The sequence below is a fragment of the Lepisma saccharinum genome, chromosome 15, assembly GCF_977018435.1.
Source record: "Lepisma saccharinum chromosome 15, izLepSacc3.1, whole genome shotgun sequence".
Taxonomy (NCBI): Eukaryota; Metazoa; Arthropoda; class Insecta; order Zygentoma; family Lepismatidae; genus Lepisma; species Lepisma saccharinum.
The window spans coordinates 3,632,290-3,648,905 of NC_139243.1; the positions used below are offsets into that span (position 1 = coordinate 3,632,290).

The window sequence follows — 16,616 nt, forward strand, 5'->3', positions numbered from 1 at the left end:
TTGCCTCGATAATTATCTATCTCCTTAAATTATCGTCACATTATTTTATATCACGCCAAAAGAAACCACAAACCTCATTTTATCTAGTGTAAACCGAAAACTTCCGGGGTGGCTCGGGCCCCCGTGGATACGTGCCTGCGGTAGGCCATATCAATATTAACCGCCTAAAGAACAAAATAGATGAAATCGAAGCTTCACATATAACAAACTTCACATGACTCGCAATCACCCAGACTTGCCTAGATGCTTCCATTCCAGACCGACACGTTGAAATTGAACGGTTCAAAATGTATAAACTTGATCGAGACTCTCCCAAGCAAGGGGGAGGTATTATTGTTTACGCAAAAACAGCTGTAATATCGGAACTTGTATATTCTGTGTCAGATGTAGATATTGAAGGATTGTGGGTGTCTTTAAAACTCAAACAAAACGAGAAACCTTTAATTCTAGGATGCGTATATAGACATCCCAAAACCCCCCGTCACTTTTAATGAAAAACTAGAACACATCTTGCAGTCATTTCCGGCTTGCCACGCTTCGGTTCTCGTCGGGGATACAAATCACGACTTCATCAAACCTACTGCAGCGGAAATGCATTTTTCGATACGGTGGAATCAGCGGGGTACAAGCAGCTCGTACGCCTGCCGACACGCGTGAAAGTCTCATGGACCACATTTTTACCAACAAGAAAGAAATGCATGAAAAATCCGCTGTAGTAATGCATGATATAAGCCAGTGGTTTCCAACTTCAAAAGGTCCGAGGGCCAAAATTATATCCAGCAGTTAATTGGCGGGCCGCATTTTTTTGGGGGGGAGGGGGGGATTAAAAATTACAAAACTTGTAAGTACTGAACCGAAAATGTAGTACTTTTGCATTATCTAAATTTCTAAAATGAGGCAATAAAAACAATGGATTCACAAATCAAAATTGTATAATTAGAATTTATTTCACAATGATGAATTGAAAGAAATGAAAAGCACACCATACAAATAAGAATCCTTCATAGTAAGTGTTCAATGTGAAAATTGAGGCCGATCTGCTATTTTTATCAAAGTTGGAATGTCCTCTTCAATTTCTGTATTTGAAAGTCTCAGAAGGTGAAGCAGTGAAGAATCTGCCAGTCGGCTTCTGTAGCGGTTCTTGATGAACTTCATTGAAGAAAAAACACTTTCACACGTGTATGTGCTGTCGAACATCGATGTCATTCTTTGCCCAAAACTACGTACGTTTGGAAAGCGTTCCTTTGAAAAGTTTTTGAAAAACTCTGGCCCCTTTTCTTGCCTAGTTTGAAGGAACACATCGCCTTGCAAATCACACAATTCAAGTTGGAGAGAAGCTTCTTGTTCTTCGATGTTAACAGCAAGAGGATTGCTAAATAGCTGGATGCTGCTTTTAAGTTCTTCAACATCTTTAAATCTGGTGTCAAACTCATCCATTATTTCTTTAATATTTGCACTGAATTCAGAAAAGTCCAGCGTTTCTTCATCTCCTGCTAGCCGCCGACAGCTTGAAAAATGGACCAGGTTATTCCTCTCCAAAGTAACGTTGAAAATCTTCAGTTTATTACGAAACCCATTTATGTTTCCCATTAAATCTGACACCAGCTGGTTTCTTCCCTGCAGATTCAAGTTCAGTTCGTTCAGATGACCTGTGATATCTGTTAGAAACGCCAGTTGTTTAAGGAAATTCATAAATAGAACGTATTTTAATAAAAATACGTAAAATGAATGTATTTTGGAAACTGGCTTCGCGGGCCGCAAAAAATGACATCGCGGGCCGCCAGTTGGAAACCCCTGATATGAGCGATCATTTTCTGATATACACCTCAATTAATTAGATCTCCATGAATAGTCGTAACTAAGCGTTCTTTTAAAAATGTCCCTGAACAACAGTTCGTTAATCATTGTTCTTATCTACCCTTTCACAAAACAACAATGATGCCGGATATAAACGATAAGGTAAGATATTTGCAGTCATTAATGACCGAAGCTATGCGCCAATAAAAACGTTTCGTGTTAGGGGCAAGAAGCGTACCTGGATCACTGACGGTCTTCTAAGATTGATATCACTCAAGAACCGGATGTTTAAGCGCGCACGTAGTTCAAATAATAATAATTACACGTGCGAACAATATAAGACATTAAGGAACTACGTAACAAAAACAGTTAAAGATGCAAAAAGAAATTATATCCTTACGCAGATCTATTCCGATAAATATTCAGGCAATAACAAATTCAAGATTTTCAGGTTCTTAACTGGAAATGATAGCAAAAGCCAATCAATCGCCTCTATTGAACATAACAATGAAACAATTACGGAAGATGTGAGGGTGTCGAACGTCCTCAATGACCACTTTGCTAACGTCGGTAAGTCAATATCCAACACATTCACTAACGATTTAAGGGCGAAGAAAAATGAAAGTAACAAACAAAATGAAAAATACGCTAAATATCAAGAAACCAGCTTGAGTTTTAAGCCCTTCTCACGTGATGACGTTATGAAAAATCTTCAAAAACTTAACCTCAGAAAAGGTCCAGATTTCGATGAAATACGTAGTCACATACTATATCTACTCGCCCCATGGATTATCGAACATCTCACAGATATAATTAATTCATCCTTAAAAGGCGGAATCTTTCCTAACACTTGGAAAGACAAGGGTCACACCTACAGTTAAAGGGGGGGTTCCCGACACAAGTAAATAATTATCTCCCCATATCAATAACTTCATTATTAAGCAGGCTTATTGAAAAGGTAATAGACAAGCAATCAGAACAATACTTACATTCTAACAATCTACTGACAGACAGACAGTTCGCATTTAGGAAAAAATCGCTCGACAGAATTACTCGTGCATGAACTGTTACATAACTGGCGAAATACAGCGTGTCCATAAATATACTGTCATACTTTAAAGTGGTATTACGTTGCTTTGGATAATCGTATTTAAATGAAATTGGTGACATTTGAAAGAAAAACTCAAATATTTTATTTTACAACTCATAGACATTGAATGTGGGCCCCACGAGTGGCCCTGCAGACATCAAGGAGATATTCCCATTCATGCCACACACGCTCCAACATATCCACAGGGATGGACTGGATTGCAGAAGTGATGCGAATTTCCAGTTCTTGCAGGTTTTGAGGCAATGGGGGTACATAGACACAATCTTTTATGTAATCCCATGAAAAATGTCACAGACCGAAAAGTCAGGTGACCTCGGCGGCCAAACTCTACGTGGAATGATAAAACACAACAGCACGTTCACCAAACTCTACGTTCTTAAATCTTCTGTAATAACAACACAATTTTAAAGGAAAACATGCACATGTAACCTGCCTGCCTGCTAAATATCCAACAATTAACCCGCATCGTCCATTGTTGTCAGGAGTGAATTTATTTCATTTTCTATGTTTGATCTCGTTCATTGTTGTCCATTGCTGATATTGGTGTCCATTGTTGACATGCACAAAAATATTTGAGTTTTCTTTCAAATGTCACCAATTACATTTAAATACGATTATCCAAAGCGACGTAATACCAGTTTAAAGTATGACAGTATATTTATGGACACGGTGTATATTAAATCGTAAAGGAAATCAATACACACTATTTCTGTAGACATCAGTAAAGCATTCGACAGTGTTCATCCAAATTTATTAATACAGTAATTACATCAGCAATTCAATTTCTCTGCCGCTGCATGCAACTGGATCGAAAGTTATTTTTGCAATAGAAGTATCGACACAAAAGCAGGCAACTGTATCAAACAGTTTAAATGTATCTCTCGGTGTACCACAGGGATGTATTCTGGGCCCTAAACTGTTTAACATGTTTGTGAATGACATCGCAGACATGAAATTTGGGTTTCAATTATATTTGTACGCAGATGACTGTCTCTTGTACTGCGCGTCAAGGAAATTAGAAAAAGTAATTGCAAATATTGAGAAAAACATGGCCGAAGTTCTTGAGTGGTATCAATCTAACATGTTGAAAGTGAACGAGTCTAAGACGCAAGTATTAATACTATCCAGTGAAAACAATAACAATACGCTAGTTGACAACATTAAAACAGGTAATTGCAATGTAAAACCATGTGAATCTCTAAAATATCTCGGTATGCACCTAGATAAGAATTTATACACCTAGCCCACAAAGTAGCGTTCTACAAAGCATTTATTAGGCCATTACTTGAATACTGTTCCTCTGTACTTTATGGGATTAATAGAAATAACACAAGAAATACAGCTCACACGACCTCACGTGCAAGCAAGGAAGAGCTCCAATTACCGACGCTGGAATCCAGGCGAAAATATGCATTTCTACTTAACATTCACCAGTCAATTAACACGCACACGCACCACCACTTATTAAAGGACAAATTATGATATCTACATTATTCCAATCTGCGATCCAATAAACCAACAGTATCCGAGTACCAAAATGTAACAAGGCAAGATACGGATCAAAATCCCTGTCATCTCTGGCAAGTAAAGCGTGGAATCAACTGCCTGTAAATTGCAGAAAAGAGAGAAATTTGGCCAAATTTAAATTACAAATTGGGACATTAATCTATGAGTACTGACACCGTGCTTCATTTACCTCATTGCCTCCTTCATGTAACGTAGCTGCAAAAATGTTTATTTTTATTCTATTTCTTATATTTTTCAATTATACCGCGTGAGGCACCTAAAAGTACCACCTGAAATAGCGAAGAAACCAGAAACAGTAGCGATGTGAGGTTTGCGGGAAACAATAATATCAAATGGGGCTCGTAAATCGGAGGTATGGGGTGGGTCGAAAAATATCGACAAATGGGGCATCTGGAGCAAAGTCATATTTTTTTAAATGGAACGATATACAATAACATGCATAATATAAAAGAGCACACGCAGAGAAACACAACGCCGTTGGTCTCATGCATCTACTGCACATAGGAACGAAGATATGGCCATATGAAAATATGTAAACAAACTAACAAGTGGCCCACTTGACCGTCAGTACCACGGCATGTACAAGTATGAGATGTCGGAAGTCATTGGACAAGCTGAAGACAGAACGTGTTAAAGGAAGAAAAAATACAGTAGACATCGTCAGTACCATGTATTTGACAGTGTTACAGCATAATGAAAATGACCATGACAGTATGTCGAAGAACCACTGCGTAAGAAGCGAAAACCTGTCAAAGTGTGTGTTCAAAGTGGTGGCCGTCAGCTGCGATACAGGCAACGAGGCGCCCACGCAAAGATCGTTGCACAGAATGTAGCATCTCGTAGGGAATGTCCCTACAGGCCGCAGTAATTCGGTGTTGCATATCCTCTGGAGTTGTTGGCACATCCCGGTAGACAATGCCCTTCAGCTTTCCCCACAGGAAAAAGTCTAACGGTGACAAATCTGGGGAACGAGCCGGACATTTGACAGGCCCACCACGTCCAATCCAACGATTTGGAAATGTATTTTCCACACATGCTGTAGCGCGTCTTGCACTGTGAGCTGGGCACCCGTCATGTTGGTACCACATTTCCCTCCTTGTCTGAAGTGGTATGTCCTCCAATAGTACAGGCAGTTCATGTTGTAAAAACTGTATGTATCGATCAGCATTCAGTGTCCCTTGTATAAAAAAGGGCCAATGAGATGTTCACCCACTATACCACACCACACGTTCACACTCCATGGGCGCTGGCGTTCCACTTGGCGAAGTCAATGTGGATTTGTTACCGACCAATAGTGCATGTTCCTTAGGTTGACATTTCCATGATTGGTAAAAGTTGCCTCGTCAGTGAAGAGGATACGTGACAAATCGGGTGTGTCGTGTCGTAACATCCATGTGCAAAACCGAACACGGTCCACAAAATCATTCTCGTGAAGTTCCTGATGGAGGGAGATATGATATGGGTGTGTGTGTGTGTGTGCAGAATACGCAATACACTTCGCTGACTCATCCCAGCATCCCTGGCAATTTCACGGGAGCCAACGTGCGGATTCATAGCAACAGCGGCGAGAACATTTGTTGCACCTGCCTCACCTGTAGTTGGCTTGTTCCGCACACGTGAGTAGACTCCACTCGAGATAAAACCAAACAATAGACCCTTTAATTATGATTAATGGGTTTTTTTATTCATTATCGAGGGGTGACGCTATTGTTAATTAATCTAGCGCCACGTGTCGTGGGTGGAGGAGGAGATGAGTCACCGATGACTCATGCACACGTGTGAGTTTGAAATTAATGGTTTTCCATTAGTGCACAAAAGACACTATTATGTATTCCGTTTTCGACCTAAGCTAACACTATTGTTGTATTTTATTAATGCGTTTCTGCCGGATATGAGTCACAGATGATTTATACTGACGTTGGAGTTTGGAATTAATGGTTTTTCCATTAAGGTACAAAAGACACTATTATGGAGTTCGTTTTCGGACTATTCTAACACTATTGTTGTATTTTATTAATGCGTTTCTGCCGGATATGAGTCATGGGTGCTTTATGCACACGTGGGAACTTGGAATTAATGGTTTTTCCATTAAGGTACAAAAGACACTTTTGGCCTATTCTAAGGCGTCACGTCCGGCCATTTTGGCGTCGGTGGTGAGTCATATTTGGTATAATTAAGGATCCGGATTTACCCGAATTCAAACGGTGTCGACGCGTTCCATCGGAGGTAGAAGATATTATAACACATGTTCGCTTTAAAGGCGAAGAAATTGAACGATGTATCCTATATGCAAACGAAGTATGCGGGCAGAAGATATGTTATTAATATTAACCTGTTACGGAAGAACCTGTTATGTGGTTGCATTCATCGGCACCCCCAAACCGCGCGCGTTCATGGACATGTGAGGGGGAAGAAAGGTTCTCTATTGTTACGGCCCCCATCGCTTGGTCTTCTTCCGAAGTTGAATGGAAGTCAAGTGACGCCAAATTTTTACACACGAGTATTGATTTTCTTTGAGGTTCCAATTTTATTTGGCAGAAGTAATCTACGCGGTATTTCTGCCGCCTTTCGTAACATTGCAAAGACTATTTGACCAAAACCGTAAGGAATTTGGCTGAACTAGGAACATGGAACATTCAGTTCCAGTATCTACAAGTTAAAGTGGATGGCATCCACTATTTGCCCTTATTTCGGGGTTGCGAACCACAGACCATTTGATTATTGCCTTATAAACATCAGGATTCACGTAAAATTGACCAGATGTTTTTACTGTTACAGACAATATTTCGCATTTTTTGTGTATTTTTACTCAGAAAACGCTATTTGAACGATTCAAGCAAGAGTTCGCATGGGAATTTAGACACACAAACTGTGTTTCTTCAACTTTATCTGAAATTTAGGTTTATTTTTTTACTCTAATATCACAATTTCTTCTATTCAGGCAACATTTTTTATTAAATTTTGGACTCACAAAGACATTTTTCAACTTTTAACTTGCTATTTTAAAAGTTTATTTCCATTTTTTACTCTAATATCACAATTTCATCTATTCTTGCAGAAGTGTTTATTGCAATTTTGACTTGCAAAGATAATTTTTTCAACTTCTTTTATTATTTTTTCTATTTATTGCCTTTTGTATCTTATATTTTTAATTCTTAACTTTGAGTTTTGTTCTTTATTTAAAAAAATTCTCTAATCACTAAGGAAGAAGTACTTTTAAGTAAAACTGTACCCACAAACTTTATTATTACTATTATTATTAGTATTATTATTATTATTGTTGATGTTTTTTGTTTTGATGAAGTTGTTGAATCTTGTTGTTGTTGTTAGGGTTTATTGACTTCCACTACGGTATTTTTGGTTTGCTTCGTAGGAAAGTTTGTTTATTTTAGAGTTTCCTCGGTATTTTCTTACTGTTAGGGTAGGTAAAATTTCCTAAATATATGAGTAGGGTTCCATATATTCTTGTTCTTGCATGTTTTTCATATGATGTGATCACCACAACTCTCCAAGTGCTTTTACTGCATGTTTCCATTTTTTATTGAGGCTTAGTGATTCCTAGAGCCACTTTATGCATGAGAGAAAGCTTGAAAATTTTGATCTCAGATAGCCCTCAACCTTATGTCAGAGTATTTTCGAGTATATTTTAGTCTTATTATGGCCCACTAGAATATCACGGCTTGCTTATTTTTTAAGTATGTTGCGCAGTTATTGTATTTTTGCTTTTAACTTTTCTAACGGTTGAAGCGGCCCCGGCGCCCACCCAGCGTCGAATAACATGGGTACCTGGGGGAAACCCTGGGGGGTAAAGGCGGTCAGGGGCGTGATGCTGATCACATCACCCCCACTCACGACCGGATCAAGAAAGTGTGGGGCGTTACCCCCACACCCCCTATACGCCTTCATGGCGTGGTGCTATGCACAGGGGAACACTTTACTTCTTCTTTTTTTTTTGCTTTCTAGATAAACTGTATGAAATGTTTAATATTTGTACTTTTTGCACTTATAAGAGGCCAAACTTTTCCTGTAACTAAAATTATTATGTCTCTAGGCACTGAAACCCCTTTACCAAGAGTACTATAACTGCATGTTTATTAATATTGTTTCTTTCATCCCTCAAATATAACAATTTAACAATATAATGACTAATCACAGGACAAGTCGATGTTAGCAGATGACTACGTGGCTCTTAAGTCCACCTGCCAAACTTCTCTTACCATGCTATTTACCCTTATAGTCTTTTATTCGGGTACGTTTCAAGTACTATTGACTTTTTGAGTGTTTGATTAACACCAGGGGTTATTTGTATCTGTTATGCTGTATTATTTGAGGCTTCTAATTTTTATTCTACAATCACTATATGTCCATGAGAACTAAATTCCACTGACTGAAGCTTAAAGCTTAGGCTCTGCAGCATGTTGAATGGTTAAGCACTGGTCAATATGAATTTTACAGAGGCTAGTAGGAGGCATAGGAACACACGCCAGAGCCTTATTAGCGTGCAAGAAGCACTTTCAGGGAGTACTACGAGGAAACGAAGTTGATTTTTTTGAGTGCTTTACCAGTTACACAGCCAATATTTGCTATTTCAAGTAACTACAGGTACCAAAACATTTTACAGCCCAACACTAACTAGACTTCAATTTATATTTTATTAGGGGCTAAATGTAGCAAGAACACTGATTGTACATACTTTTGAGAATCCAACTATATCAGGATTTTTTCTATGTAAGTATATTTTTAGTTTGTTATTAATCTAATAAGTATGCTATTTTGTGATATTCTAATGCAAACGTTGTTTAATTCACTGGTTATAATGCAAACTTTTGCACAAATTCGATATATTCACTACCTTCAAACCAAACAATTGTACTTATTTAGCGCATTTCATTTATATTTCTTGTAATTAACTTATGTTTCTTATAATTAACAAACTAAACTAATTACTTTGGCATGTTAAAAACCTTATTTTTTACTATTTCCTATTCTATCAGGTTCTATATTGCTGTTTTTATCAATTATGTAAGACCACACTCTGGTAAATGCACATATATTCTCTTTTATACACACGAACGCCACACACACACACACACACACACACACACACACACACACACACACACACACACACACACACACACATTTACACACACACACACATTTACACACTTATACGAACTTACATCTGACGTTTTTCAATATTTTGCTATGAAGTTTGCATCCACGCTATTCAAACAAGGGCAGGCAATGTAGTATTTATGAGTATTAGTAATCCCAAAGTGGTGTTTTTGGTGTCCAAGTTCAGATGAGAGTCTGCTATGTGCCTTTTGCAGGGGATTGCATGTGAAGTGTATGCATATTGAGCATTATTGAGTGTGTAGGCTTCCAAGTTTTGCTGTTATTTTCCTATAATTCTGCGAGACTGTAGAGAGTTCTCCCTTTTCAACCAGTTTTCTTTCATTGATTGGATACTTTTTGGGAACTTAGCAGTTTTTTATGTTATGAAGCAGATTGTTGTAGAATATTTTGCATGGTCTTTTGTGATATTGAGTGGGTGCTGTAATGGTAGTAAGTATATTTCCTTTTTGTGTTGATGTTCTTGTGTAGGTTTCCTATTTTCTGTCAAGTTGCAGTACTTAGAATAATCGCTATTGTCTTATTGATCTACGAAGCTCCTTTGAATAATCATTTGCATGTGACCCTATACTCCACGCTGTACTTTGTTCTGGGAGCTATCTTTTGAAGCCTTGGCATTCTGCTAGTACAGTACTATTATCGTAGAGGTAAATTATTTCGTGAAAATATGTATTTTTCTGATTAACTATAGTCGCTTAGTTGTTCTAGCAGGTATAAGTAGTTACTGCTGATGTCTATTTGTTTTGTGTCTTGTAATATTATTTACTATAGTAACAAAATTATTTTTAAAAATTGATATTTATCAACATACTTGTATACTTCTTGTTCAGTATTTGTCAAAGTTTAATTTATTTTGTCCGCTATCTTTAGCAAGTAACACTATTAGTAGGGGCAAATAGAGAGTACTGAATCATCATTTGGGGCTCGTGGGGCTCGATCGCCTTAATGGATTTCTCTCGTAAGGCGCAGTGTTGCCAACTTCTTACCCGAAAAAATCACCAAGGTTGTGGCGCTCGTCGTAGCCTTTTATGATGTATATTTTGAGGGCAGAGTTGGCAACACTGCGGGGGCACTGTAGCCTTTTATGAGGGGGGGGGGTTTATTGCCCTCTGTTTACATCTGGCAACACTACCGTAGATTTTTTGACAGTGTTGTTAACCTACTGGGTTTTTTCACTGTAAATTTTCATCAAAGGACCTGAGGGGCCTATGTATTTTTTATGTCTGGCAATACTGTTGGGGCCTAGTGTTGGCGACACTGTGGGTTTTTACTGTAGCCTTTTATGAGGGGGGTCTATTGCCTTTTTTTTATATTTGGCAACTCTATTGGATGTTCCTTTTTTGAGACTTGGGTTTTGCCAACCCATCCGAAGAAAATTCCACTATATGATCTTTCACTGGCTAAGCTAACCTACAAATAGGAATTGGCAACACCGACGAGTCTTGAATTATTATTTGAGGCTCGTCGGTGTTGCCTACCCACTCTACAAAAATTCTACTATATGATATTTTGAAACTTTTGAATGCAACTTATCGTAATTTTCCAACTGTGGGACCAAATGTTTATATATCGTGACTTTTGTAAACCTCTTTCGGGAACAATGTGTCGCACACACACGTGCGCGCGCGTGCCTGTATTGTGACGCAAGCAAACAAAAAAAAAAACTTTGCGTGTCATTACAAAAAAAACTTTGAACGTATTCTTAAATAACTAACAAAGACAATGAATCTTTTTGGCTTCCGCAAACAGATCAACATGGAGACTGCACCACCAAATTCCAATAACCTCTTACCTTCCGTATTATCTAAACTCAATGGTTTACTGATTGTTCATCTCAACAGCATTTGGACGAAACTGAATGACGATGTGGGCAAGATGTTTTATGTTTTTAATAACAATTTACATTTCTACGAAATTCCGATCGACGGGAAACTTCAAATCACCGTGAATCCGGAAAACGCAGGCGAAATCAAAATTTCTACCGGCAAGAATATTTTTCGAATCAAGCACGACAAGATGCTTTCTAACATTACGTACGATGTTTCTGCAGGAGATTATCTTTACATCGAACTTCTCGGAGATTACGACAAACTCATTCCTCTTTTTGTAGAATTACGAATCGTCTATCCTATTATAAATAACCGTTAACCAAAAATGCCTAACGACATTTTCGGCAACACCAAGCGTGTAGACCACGCAGAAGAGATTCTCATGTTGGACATTCGAGTTAAGAAGTTGAGGACCGATTTGATTGCTTTGCAGGAGACCTTAAACAAAAGTTTAGAGTCGGAAATCGCTACGCTCCAAACGCAATGTCTCGACCCCATTCTGAAAATCGATTCCGAACTGAAAACGCTCATAAAAAATTATGTCGACGTACCTTCTTACGACAGCGTTCAAAATATACAGTTGAGCGTGGATTCGCTTCAAAATGATTTGGCCAAATTACAGCAATTTCAATCGAAAAATGAAGATTTGGAAAAACTGAAACTCGAAATCGAAGAACGAACTTCCGCAATAGAAAAGAATTTCTCCGAACTTCAAACCGTGGTGAACGATATAGACGCAGAACGCTTGCACGTCGTCGTTTCCAAATTACAAGAAGAATTCACCGGCACGTTGGAAGAAATTAAATCCAAGTTGCAGACTTTGGAAGATACAATGACGAACCTACCATCGTCGGACGAACTGCAGGTCATCGGTAAAAGCGTCGCGAACATAAAAATTCAATTGGAGGCCTATCAAGATTTCGAACACATTCAAACCACCATCGCTACGCTTCAGGCGTCCTTGGAATTGATCAACGAAGAAATTAAAAATATTCACGCCGAAGCGAGAGCGTTGACGAGCATTCAAGACACGTTGAGCACGGTTCAGCATAAAATCGAATATTTAGAAAATTTAAACGTCGAAACGAATCTTGCTCATTTTCATCACGTACTCGACAACATACAGGGTGACTTGGAATCGTTACGGACGAGCGTGCCTTCGAGCGAAGATTTGGAAAAATTGAAAACGGCGGTGACGGCACTATCCGATTCGAACGACATCAAAAGTTCTTTGAGCGATCTCGAGAGTAGGGTGGCCAATCTCTCCACCTCCAAAGAACTGCACGCTTTGAAAAGAAACATATCTCGAATGCTGAAACGACTAGAAACGGAAACGGCGAACGTGGAACAGATTCGAGACGAAATTAGTTCGCTGGTGTCGACGCTGCCCACTTCCCAGAGCGTCGCCGACCTTCACACGCAGTTTACAGAGATGCGAAGGATCGTGAACGATCTTACCGAGAAGAGCTCGAAATTGAATCAAGTCGAGAACCTTCAGAACATCGCCGTCAACATCAGAGATCAAGTCGGAGTGCTGGAATCCACGCAGGAATCGACGCTGGCCTCTTTCGGTGCCAAGTTGCAAGAACTCAACGAAAACTACAAGCAGTTGAACGTGGAAGTGAAAATCAAACCGTCGTTTTCTGCCGTAACGGATGCCATAATCGAGCATTTGCTGCCCATCGAAAATAAACTCGGACAAGTTCACAGTAATCTGCTCGGCGTCGACACTAAATTCGCCAAATTGTTCACCTTGCAAGCCATCGAAATCAACAGCATTCCCAATCAACAAAGAATCTCCACGTTTGTCGAAGGTAACAAACTGTACATGTTACATCCTTATCATCCGTACTACAAGTTTCTCCTCGATGGCACGATTCAGATAAACGAATTTTCGTACTGGTCTCACGGTGGAAAAGCTAGCGTTCCCACCATGACTTTGATATCGAATCGTGGTGTCCAGAAAGCAGGAAACATTCCTCTGGCACGTTGGAACGAAACGCGCAACATATATGAAATACACGAAGACGAAGATCTTACCGTTTTTGACGTGAGTGCCGGCGATAAGCTGATCATTCAAAACACGAGCGAAGTGCCACCCTCTTTGAATCCCATCACGCTTGTGCTTCTCTTGAAACGTAATCTCTAAGAAAAAATGTCTAGGCAAGCCATCGTCGAAGAATTGCATAAACCTGCACGCCGCAACTACGAACGTTTGGCTGTGGTAGCCAAGGGCATCGACGACCTCTGGCAAAGCGACCTCGTGGAGATGAGTAGCGGCAATTTGAAAAACGTACATAAATTGAACAAGGGCAACAAGTACCTCCTCACCGTCATAGACACATTTTCGAAATTCGCATGGGCTCTACCTTTGAAGGCGAAAACGGGAACATGCGTCACGGAAGCATTCAAATTAATTTTTCGCGAAAGCGGTGGCAGACGACCACGGTTTCTGCAAACGGACAACGGTAAAGAATTTTACAACGCCGTATTCCAAAAATTTATTCAAAAACACAAGATTCGACATTATTCGAGCTTCAGTCACATCAAAGCCAGCATCGTGGAAAGATTCAATCGAACCTTGAAAACACACATGTGGAAACGATTCACGCTTCGGGGAAATTACAAATGGGTCGACATCCTGCCGGAACTCGTCGACACCTATAATGATACGGTACACAGAACGATAGGCATGAAGCCAGCTGACGTTACCAAGTCCGACGAGCAGCGTTTAATTTCTACAGTTTACTGTCCAAAGTACACACCCACGACAAAAAAAGCTAAATACAAAATTGGAGACCAGGTGAGGATCAGCAAATTCAAACGCACCTTCGAGAAGGGATTCACAAAAAATTGGAGCACGGAACTTTTTACGGTGGTTCGAGTTCTACCCGGAAACCGACACACGTATATAATAAAAGATAGTAGCGGCGAGATTTTGAAAGGAAGATTTTACGAAGAGGAACTCTCTAAAACGAAACACCCCGACACGTACCTCATCGAGAAAGTATTGCGTAGGAAAGGTGACAAACTGTTTGTCAAATGGCTGCGACTTCCGGAAAAGAGTTGGATCGACGCGAACGAAGTGATCTTGTAAGTACGTGGAACGTGGTGAAGCGTCTACCGGATCCGGAAAGTCAAACGAGAAAAAAAAAGAACGGCAAGTTGCTTCCCGACAGCATCCGCTGTCTGATCGTAGGTCCTTCGGGGTGTGGGAAAACGACACTGCTCGTGGACAATTTTCTCCTCGCACCGAATTGGTTAGATTGGAAGAACAGGCACCTGTACGTGTTCTCGAAAAGTTTGGAGCAATCCAAATACCAGCAAGTGATGAAACTGTACGATGGTCTGGACATTGCAACGTTCGCCTCGGAAATAAAACCACTCGACGATTGTCGTGAAAATTCAGTCGTTGTGTTCGACGACGCCATCCTGGAAAATCAAAATGAAATTCGCAACTTTTTCACGCAAGGTCGTCACAAAGAAATGGATTGCTTTTACCTAGCTCAAACGTTTTCCAAAATTCCAAAACAGTTAGTACGCGACAACGCTAATTTCATATGTTTGTTTCGTCAAGATCACACCAACCTCAAGCACGCGTACGATGACTACGTAGGCGGAGACATGAACTACAATCAATTTTCGGAACGCTGCTGCTCTACTTGCTGGAACGGTGACGATTTCGGATTCGCTACGATCGACATGACGAGGAAACCCAACGACGGAAAATACAGAAACAAAATCAACGACTTTCTAAACGTTGCAACGTTGTGAGAAACGACGTGTATAAATAACGTCATGACGAAACGAAAAATCGAAGACGAAAATCTCAAGCTTCGCGATTACCTCGCGAAACGCTTCAAAGGTTGGAAATCCGAGAATCGCGGATTCTACGAAGAGAAGAAACGTCAGGATCAACCCGTGATCGATGCCATCAGCAGTCTAGGTAAAGAAATTAAAAGTGTCACGGAACAAAATAAAAATTTGATTAATGAACTCGTACCGCTCGCAGCTAAAAGTTACGCCGTACCCACACCTATTTCGAGCATTCCTTCGACGCCGTTCGAACTGAAGGATGCACCGGCACGACGTCGAGCCATTGGTAGCACGTCGTCTTCGGATAAAATCGAGTTGGGACCTTTGGCACGAGACTACCTGAGTACGGGGAAATTCGACAAGGATGAAGTGTTCGGATTGTATCCCAGCATGGAAACCAGCGAAGGCGGCGGTGTGGTGTGGAAGATTGGGAAATCGAAGGTGACCTTCGAAGGCAACGACATTAAAGTCAATTTAGGCGAGAAGGATAGTTGGACCAGGTATCCGGGTACGGTGGGACTGTGGGAACTCGTCGCCAAAAAGCAGCCGAAAGATTACACCGACGAAGATTACCAAAGTTACAAGGAAATTCTGATCATGACGGATGCCTTGTACCAGAACAACGACGCCTCGCAGAATAGGGTGAAATCGAGCAGCGGCGAGAAGTACAGGAATCTCATCAAACCGATTTGGAACCAGGTCAAAACAGGCAGCGGCGTCAAACGCTACAACACGTTACCCAAAGAATTCGTTTGGGTGGACGACGTTAGGAAACTCGTGGACCGATTGTTGGTGATAGCCGGCGAAGAGAATGCAGGCAACCGTAATTTCTACAACGAGAAGGTTGGCATCGTGGACATGATCAGCACGAAACTTTCCAACTTCATCGTGAACGACGACAAGGGCATAGGTTACCTGATCAAAATCATCAACACGCTGCCTCCGAAATTTTGGAACGTGGCCGAAGGAAAGGGACTCGTGAACGACATCATCAACAAGTTACCTTTCGAGATGCATCTACCTGGCTACCAGTACTGCGGACCGGGTACCAAACTCGAGAAAAGATTGGAGAGAGGAGACAAGGGTGTGAATCCGTTGGACGCGGCATGCAAAGATCACGACATCGCCTACAACACCACGCAGACGGATCTGGACGCACGTCACGAAGCAGACAAAAAATTGGAACATGCAGCTTTCGAAAGGTTCGTGAGCAGAGACGCATCGCTGGGTGAACGGGTCGCCGCACTGGGTACCACCATCGCCATGAACACGAAACAAAAATTGGGTTGGGGTATATAAATAACATACCGTAAAAAAACTACACAAGAAAAAATCTCAGAATATATATATAAATAACATACCGTGAAAATAACACATAGAGCATCAACATGAAGCCCAAG

The 16,616-nt window shown here is 40.4% G+C and overlaps 1 protein-coding gene across 1 annotated transcript in view; it reads left to right on the forward strand.

Moving 5' to 3' along the window:
• The window catches only part of LOC145999733 (guanylate cyclase soluble subunit beta-1-like), a 192,772-nt gene that overhangs the window by 49,804 nt on the left and 126,352 nt on the right, over positions 1–16,616 (forward strand). The window lies entirely within an intron of this gene.